Source organism: Podarcis gaigeae (genome assembly GCF_964106915.1).
Source record: "Podarcis gaigeae genome assembly, chromosome: 12".
Taxonomy (NCBI): domain Eukaryota; kingdom Metazoa; phylum Chordata; class Lepidosauria; order Squamata; family Lacertidae; genus Podarcis; species Podarcis gaigeae.
The window spans coordinates 27,682,037-27,689,964 of NC_139688.1; positions in this window are offsets into that span (position 1 = coordinate 27,682,037).

A 7,928-nucleotide genomic window follows, 5' to 3' on the forward strand; every position below is an offset into this window, starting at 1 on the left:
ATGCTTACAGTTTAAATGAGAGTCTCTCCCAAGCATTAAATGGTTGTCAGCCACTATTCTTTCCTTTTAAGATGTGCATATTCCTGAGTTCAATGTACTGGGAGGGAGTTCCAGAGGGGGTAAAGACCCACCTGCAGTTGATAAGAGCCTTATTACCTCCCCCACACCGCAAAAATATCACTTTGCATTCCATTATTCAAAGCTCTTTCTACACCCAGACTAATTATTCCAGCACTGTATTCGTCTAATAATTGCGTGCCATAAGAACCCCACTCCAAAACCACTTGTTTATTATCTACACCACAGCAAATACTCTGATTCTAGCAGGAAATATACAAAGGGACCGTTCAGGTTTCCCTTTTGCAATCGCCCTCTGTATTTGCATCTAGCTCCTTATTGTTTGCTGAAGCTCTCCAGGATTTCAGATGGGATATTTCCAGCCCTGTCTGGAGCTGCCAGGGACTGAACCTGAGACCTTCTGGATGCAAAGCAGCTGCCCTATGACTTTCCATATGTGTCACATATTGCCACAAATCACTTCAAAGCGGCAACTCTGCCAGCAATAAAGGAGATTTTCTGATGCCCAATGTGACCATGTCCTTCCAATTAATGAGCAAATTCTGCATAAGCTGATTAGATTCCTCGATGTCTCTCGTGGTTTCTAATGCAAGATGTTAACCAGGTGCCCCCATTCAGTCAGTTTGACATCTCACAGGCTTGATCATATCTTATTACTCTGGCTATCACATGGCCATTTCTGATAATTAGGTAACATTTTAGGGGATTATAAACATCTGGGAAGGCATGGTGGGCATTCCCTACCCTCCAGTTTCTATTTGGTGCTATTTAGAGAAACAAGGGAAGGAAATCTACCACAATACATGCATCTTCAGATTGCTAACAATAAATGCAATGACCATAACTCTTTCTCAAAGCTAACAGGTGTACAATCCCAGAAGGGATCTGTGTTTACTTTTAGGAACACCTGCTGATTTCTTTTTTTTTTAATCCTTTAATTAATGTTTAGAACAGATACGTCTTTTGTGCAGTTCCTTGGCTTCTTGATTTCTTTAATCATATGCTCAAAGCACATGTAAATCCAGAGAAGCATCATATCTGCCAGCTTTGTAGTTATTGTTTTATCATTTCTCCTTATCTTTACAAGTTAGATGGTGTTTCATTGCACTTTCAAATGTTTTCCTGCATCTGCGCTAAGGGTGGCTGATTAGGCGGTGCCAAAACTTGCATGTGTCCTTTAAAATACAAAACAAATAAATAAAAACCAGGTTATATTTTCACTGCAGACAAATTTCTGTTTTCAGAACAGCTGCTAGTTTAATGATACGTTAGGAGTACCTTTGATTCTTTATATAAATTACTCCCATTTTGAGGCTCAAATGGCTTCCTTAGAGACCAATTGCGTTTTCTAAACCACTGAATGAGCTCTTTATAACAGGTAAGGTGATATTTGGTCGTTATTATTCGGCAGATTTCTGCTAGCTTGAAAGCATGCAAAATTTTGAGCCACACAAAACTCTTGAATCAAGGAAAGCTAGAGAACATGTGGGCACTGCTGGGCACCCACAATCTGGAGCCCAAGTTGGTGCCCCTGGACACTGGCAACTGCCAGGTGATCCCATTCACCATTATGACCTGATAAATGCATCTAGTTTCTGTGGATCAAATTTTCACCAAGCAGGGGTATGGAATCTTAGTCTTGGGAGGCAAATGTGACCTCAAGGCCTCGCTGTCTTGTCCTTGGGATTTTCTTAGGCCATACCCTTCCCAGACACACAAACTTTCCCAGGTCACTGTTATGTACTGAAGTTCTCACCCTGGGCCAGCAGGGGGATACTGTAGATAGTTATTCAAATAAGGGATCGAAAGTGACGTTCATTGATTGGATAGTTTTAAAAATTTGTTACAGTTACATTGTACTGGAGCTCTATATAAGCAGGCTGACTGAACCCTTCAGTTCAGTTCTGTTCTGTTCTGGCCTGTGAATAAACAAGAGCTGTTTGAAGAATCGCTGTGTCATCTGATATGTTCACCCACAACTTAACAGTCACACCTTCTGGTTTGCACCCTCCTCATGTGTTTTTGCGTGGCTCTAGTGTTTCTGAGATAATGCTGCATGCTTGCCTGGATAGAGGATAGAGAGGGGCATGAGTAGAAATGAACTTACGGTGCAAAGGTAAAGTTAGCATTCATTTCTCTGCCCACATTTGCTTCTTACCCCTGTGGTCCTTCAGCTGAAAAAGGTTATCCACTGCTGTGTTAAAGGTACCAGAGAAGGCTGAGCTGGAAATCCAATATATTGAGCATTGCACAGTTTTGATAAGGCCATCTTGTTTCTAAATATTAACCACTGATGCATCAATAGAATGCTTTTGGTTCATAGGTATGGGTTGGAAAAAAGCTGATGCACTAACTAATGTAGTCTGAGTCATTATACCAACACTATAATTCCAGAACTGTTCTTTTCCAACACATTCATTACAAAGTTTATGAGCAAAACATCATCGCTGGTTTCCTTTTTAATATTTTTTTTAAAGTATTGAGCATTTAGGAAATGGTTATACTGAATCATCCAAGCACTTGGACCATAGCAAAAATGAAAGAAATTGACTGCACTGCACTTTGCAAAAGCAGCACGTGTTTCTGAGACTAGTGTTATTTCAATATTTTATGGATTGTCATGAAAACAATCCATAATTGTGACATGGAATATGAGAAATTTAAGACTTTATGGGCTACCCCCACAAACTTAATTGAAAACTCCCTATAAGATGTTAAAATGTATGTCTGTAGCTTGAGTTAAAATAAGGATACAATTATTTATGGCTGCTCAGTTTGGTATTGTAGAAATTAACAATTTAAAATATTGCAGATATATATTATATCCATATATGCTGTGTTTGATTGGGCTGTCAGCTGCTGTTCTGTAAATGTATCAAACATTACAAGGAATTAGAGGGTCATTATATGCATCTTTATGTGATGGAGTGATGCCTGACTTAAGCAGTCAGTAGTGTGCCCAGTCCTGAAAAAAACAAAAAACACCTGAATCCTAGAGTTTATAAGTACCACCCAGTTTCAAATACAGTGAAACCTCTACTTACAACCATAATCTGTTCCGGAGGTCCAATCATAACTAGAAACGTACATAAGTAGAGACGCACTTTTCCATAGAAAGTAATGGAAAAGTAAATCAATCTGTTCTAGACAATGAAAAACACCCCCTAAAACAGCAATTTAACACAGATTTTACTGTCTAACGAGACCATAGATCCATAAAATGAAGGCAATAATCAATGTACTGTACTATAAAATAAGAGAGTATTGTAGATGAAAAAAAATAACATTTTTTCTTACGTTCACTGAGGGTAGATGGGCTTACCTGGCTACAAGCTGGGGGTGGGGCAAGGGTCGGTAAAGAGCTGATTCACTTTGGCCAGGATCACTTGTTTTTCTTGCCAGGCCAGGTTCTTCTCTGGACTTCCTCAGGTTAGTTCCTCGGTGGGGTTTGGGGCTGCAGTGCGCAGTGCTGTGCCTCTTGCACCTCTTCCACAGCTTCGGGGGCCCTCTCCCCAGCAGCAGAGGAATCAGCGCTGCCCTGCGGCCAGCGGGGTGATCTCTGGGCTGCTGGCAAGGCCTCTGTTTGTACCTAGAGGAAAGTTCATAAGTCAAAGCACCTACTGAAGGTTGTAACTGGAATCGTACGTAAGTCGAGCTGTATGTAAGTCGAGGTTCTACTGGACCCCTTTTGGGAGAAAAGGTGGGGCAGTGGGTGGTGGCTGAGCAGTTACCAGAATTCCTGGAGGAGACAAATTACTTTGATCTCTTTCAGTTTGTATTCAGGCATGGTTTGGACAGGTTAGACCCCTATTGAATTTCTGGTGACTGCTGCAGACTTTTCAGCTCCAGCGAGCATTGTAACTGATGCTTGATTTTTATAGTTTTAACTGATTTTTATTTGTTGCATTGTATCTTTGAAAACCGCTAAATACTATTACAGTGGTACCTCAGGTTTGAGGCCAGCCGTCAGGATACAGTGTACTGTCAAACCCAAAGCACGGTCCCATAGAGGTCCAGGAGCATCCAAGCCAAGGCCCATCCACATGGGCAGACACAGCACCTCACCTCTGCTTCCCTTTTGTACTTTGCCACCTGATTGCAGCAACTGGGCTTGATGAGATATATGACCCTCACCTGTTCCAAGCCTACTCCAGCAGAGAAATCACACCCAGCCTTCCTGATATAGAGAGCCCCACCTGGCCAGCTAGGGAGCTGGGTTGTGGATCCTTGCCTGCCTCAGCCTCATAGAGTGACACTCCCTGCGCCTCCAAGCCTGCCGTGTTCATGGGGATCAGGACCCCTCTGGCTCTGGTGATGGGTCTTGCTGCTCTGGTTCCTGTGCACTGACTTCTATCCCTTCGCTATCCTCTGTCCCCCCTGTGAGTGCTTCCTCCCCCATCCCCTACTTGTCCCAGTGTGTCCCAGTCACCCCTTGCCAGGATCTTCTTCCTCCTTCCCTTCATTCTAACAGTTCATGGCAGGCATAAGCCATTCAAATGGCTGTGTGTGTGTGTGTGTGTGTGTGTGTGTGTGTGTGTTTCATTGGATGTTGATGTGGTTCTAATGAAGCATTGTGAGCCCCTTAGAGAGTTGTCAAACACAATTCTCTGCATGTTTACTCGGAAGTAAACCTGACTGTGTTGGGTGGAGTGTACTCCATTGTAAATGGAGCAATTCGCTAAATAGAGGGGTCAATGCGTTGAGTATCTATGCCACGCGTTTAGCACTCAGGACAAAGACTAGAGGCTGACTATCAAAGTATTAAAATTTTATACTGTGGGTTGGCTCTAGACTTAGAGTCGTATTTAGAGTAGACCCACTGAAAATCAACAGGACTTAAGACAGTTATGATTAACCTAAGCCCCATTGATTTCAATGGGTCTTCTCTAAATTCTGGATCCAAGCCATTATATGTATTACAGCCTGATTAAGGAAGAAAGGCTAAAAATAACATGTAATTATCTGCTTGTTATTTCTAGACACCCAAACTGCAGAGGTTTTGTCCGGGCTAAGCAGATTATCTTTGCTTTCCCCCTCTGGAATGCATGTAAAACGGTTCTTGGGTGGGCCCTGTTCTTCAGGACCGGCTCCAGTGCAAAATTCCCTGCAGCCCGGCCACTTGCCTTCCAAAATCAACAGTCAAAATGTCCTTTTATTCCATACCATCTCCACCTAGTCCTTCACAGGCTCTGAATGCCATTCTGTACACAAAGGTCTCCTTGAGTAAAGAAACTCCACCTGGATTGTCACATCCCAAAAAGGGGACGCAGTCTGCAACACCTAGGAGATTTCAGCAAACAGCAAAACCATTCCAACTTAATCTTTGATGCAATGCTTGGAATGCAAGAAGCCACTATGATGCCTCTTGTCTGTGTCTCGCAGAATCCTTTCTTTTCTCTGAGAAAAGCAGACCCTGGGAACTAGGCCAGATGCCTGCCACTTACTCTAAATTGATTAGACACTTTGCGATTAAAACCCCTCAAAACAGCAACACCGGGATGTGGCCGTGTTCACACCCAGGCACAGAATACTGTATCACATTGTTTTCTTATCTCTGATTCGTTAATATGCATCCTCCACCATCCATGTCCACCCATTTCTGCTTAGAAGGCAAAATCAATAAGTGCACCCTCTTGGCCAAGTATTTACAAAGGTTCCCTTCTATGTTTGTGGTTATTTAAAATTCTGGATTAAGAGGCAAGGTCTTTGGGGTTGTGGGGTTGGACACGATCCAGCTCCTGGCAAGGTACAGAGACTAGTTTCATGCCCAGTACTGAAGACTAGGTTCTCCAAAGTAGTGCTCTTCAACTTCTGATCTCCAAATAACATTAGACTACAACTCCCATCATCCCCAACCACCTTAACCTGAGAACCCATGGTCAAAGAATACTGCTCTAAAGAACTGCTTCTTCCCATGTAAATCTGCCCAATGGAGAACAATCGGAGAGGCATTCCTCTGAACGTCAGAACTATTGTTGGTTGGGATGCTGGAGACAGCCTTCTCATTGGCTTAGACTAGGCTGTGAAAATCCCTACCTAGGGAGACCTGTCCCCTACCTTTGATGGTTTTGCTTTTACCAACCCATCTTGTTATTTTGACAGGCATTTGGCCCATCAAGCTGGTGTAATAATAATAATAATAATAATAATAATAATAATAATAATTTATTTATACCCCGCCCACCTGGCTGGGTTTCCCCAGCCACTCTGGGCAGCTTCCAACAAAGATGAAAAATACACTAAAATGCCACATATTAAAAACTTCCCTGAACAGGGCTGCCTTGGTGATGTCCCCTTAATGCTTCCTGAGTTTTCTGTGACATTTTTGCTGCGATTCCCATCTTAAGTGGTCTACGTAGATCATTTTCTATATGTTTGATTGATTGTCTTTAAATTTTATGCTGGAGTGTTTCTTTTGAAACAGAAAGGCAGGAAATAAATTTCCAAATAAAAAAAATATATATATACACTGATACCAGGAAAGAACAACTGTCTGTATCTGCCTGGATCCAGCTCCATGACGCAGTCACCCACCCAAATGCCTTGGGACGCCAGCATACTGTAATAGGTAGTGTGTTGGACTAGGGTCCTGTCCTACTTGCTGCACTCCAGATTCAGATTCATTGCATCCATAGGAATTTGCATTCCATGAGCCAGACCATTGATCGATCTAGTTCAGGGTTCTGTCTACACTGACTGGCAGAGGCTTTCCAAGGTTCCAAGTAGGGAGTATCTACCAGCCTTTGTCTACCAGATGCTGATGATTGAACCTAGGACCTTCTCCATCAAAAGCAGACACTCTGCCACTGAGCCATGGCCCTTCCCAAGCACACTTTGATTGCCATGAGGACTCCTTGTATTTCCGTTGTCCCTAAATAGTGCCTACTCACTGTTACATCACTACATCAAAGGGCTTATTAAAGGAATTGGACAAACATTCCTTAGTCAACTGTGAAGCATTTCTGTGGCTGGAAAAAAAAGTGTTTGAATGAAAAGGAACATAGCCTTAATTTACACATCAACAAGTAAAACAGGTTTTTGTCCAGGATTCACTGTGTGGCATTTATTACTTCAGCAGTAACTGATACTCCAACTGTCACAGTATTGTATTGTCACAGCTGTGAGGATGTGGTAATACTGGGTGACAACTAACTGCCCTTTTTCCCCTCTCCAGTTTTCACTTTTTATAATGTTCCTGTGCGAATGGATTTGTGTACATGACTGGAAAAACAACATACTGTATCTGTATTCAAAACGTGGCTGCATTTGTCTCTTGAGGTGCGTCAAACCTCTTTGGTTGTTTTTACTGCAAGTGACTGACACAGCTACCTCTCTGGACAGTTTATATTTTTCAAAAGCAGTGTCTTTTTTTTTTTAAGAGCAGGTCAAACATGCAAGCAGTTACCTTGGTTCCAACGAAAAATAAGAATGTATGTATAAATAATACTGCACAAGTAATGAGACTTCCAGATAGGTATCAGTGAGGAAATAATGACTCATGCTCAGAGGCGCTGGTCTTCAAACTGCTTTGCTGGCACAAGATCCATCACTGCAACCTTAGGAAGCAAGAAAACAGGCCCTTAAAAAAAATCTAGAGTGGTTTCAACAGGCCCACAATCCACCTATTAACTGGTCACAATAAACTTGCTCCCTCCAACCAACACTCTGCAAGGATCAGATTATGGATAGCCTCATTGTGGATACTGTCCAAGTTGTGAGAGGTGAAGCAAGCACTGCGACAGAAAGGCAGAGCCAAGAAACACACCAAAACCAGGAAGGCCTTATTGCTCATCCAGCATCTCAGCCAAAACAGGAAGCCTTTTATATGTCTCAGAGAGCCCAATGGCGAG